At 42.1% G+C, this 1,000-nt stretch overlaps 1 non-coding gene across 1 annotated transcript; it reads left to right on the top strand.

Annotated features, from left to right (window-relative positions):
* On the top strand, positions 1-104 carry LOC148567761 (small nucleolar RNA R71). The gene has a single exon (XR_015882816.1). It is a non-coding gene; the product is annotated as a small nucleolar RNA R71 (small nucleolar RNA).
* Positions 105-1,000: the final 896 nt, after the last annotated feature.

The raw sequence follows: 1,000 nt of genomic DNA, 5'->3' as shown, positions 1-1,000 counted from the left end.
ATGTCTGGTGGGCATTTCCTTGTCAAATCCTTGAATCTCTCCCATGCCTCGTAGAGAGTTTCACCATCTTGTTGTCTAAACGTCTGAACCTCAGATCGAAGCCTATTGACCTTTTGTGGGGGGTAGAAACGTGCCAGAAACTTGCTTTCCACCTCATCCCAGGTTGTTAGGCTCCCCCTTGGGAATGATTCCAGCCACTTAGCTGCCTTGTCCCTAAGTGAAAATGGGAACAAAAGTAGTTTATATGCATCTTCCTGGACTCCATTGGACTTCACAGTGTCACAAATTCTCAGGAATTTTGTGAGATGTTGGTTTGGGTCTTCATTAGCACTTCCACCAAATGAACAATGATTCTCCACAAGTGATATTAGCTGTGGTTTGAGCTCAAAATTGTTGGCCTGAATGGGTGGTTTCTGGATGCTGCTACCACAATTCCCAGAGGTTGGGTTTATGTATGAACTAAGAACCCTCCTCTCAGGAATGGCATTGTTTCCATCAGCTCTCTCATGGTTGTGAACTTCTCTATCCATGTTGAGATCTAAAGCTTCCTCAAAATTGTCCTCAGATTCTCCTTCAGATTCCTCTTCTCCCAGTACTCTCTTCCCTCTTGCTTCCCTTCTCAGTCTATGAAGGGTCCTCTCTGGTTCGGTATATGGAGGAGTTGATGTCTCTCCTCTCCTACCTGTCATACAAGAACACAGCACAGGCAACAAACAAGTGAAATACTCTTGGTTAATGGAAGAGTATGGTTAGAGCAGTTGAGGAATTAATTCAAACAGTTAGTGAGTCAGTGAGTTAGTTGCTTGAATTTAAAGGCATAAAGAAAGAAAGCATGTAACAGAGTGCAGAAATTAAAATTCAACAAGTAACTTGTACTGAATTAATCAAAACAAAAAAAATGCTCAATCTAGTTAACTTCCAATTTGAGAATTGTCAATCGAAAACCAATCCCCGGCAACGGCGCCATAAACTTGATGCGCATAAACTTGTTATGCTACGA

The sequence above is a fragment of the Arachis ipaensis genome, chromosome B4 (assembly GCF_059453495.1).
Source record: "Arachis ipaensis isolate K30076 ecotype BB chromosome B4, ASM5945349v1, whole genome shotgun sequence".
In the NCBI taxonomy this organism is placed as follows: Eukaryota; Viridiplantae; Streptophyta; class Magnoliopsida; order Fabales; family Fabaceae; genus Arachis; species Arachis ipaensis.
The sequence above is the reverse complement of the archived record's forward strand: the minus strand, read 5'-3'. Positions and strand labels throughout refer to the sequence as shown.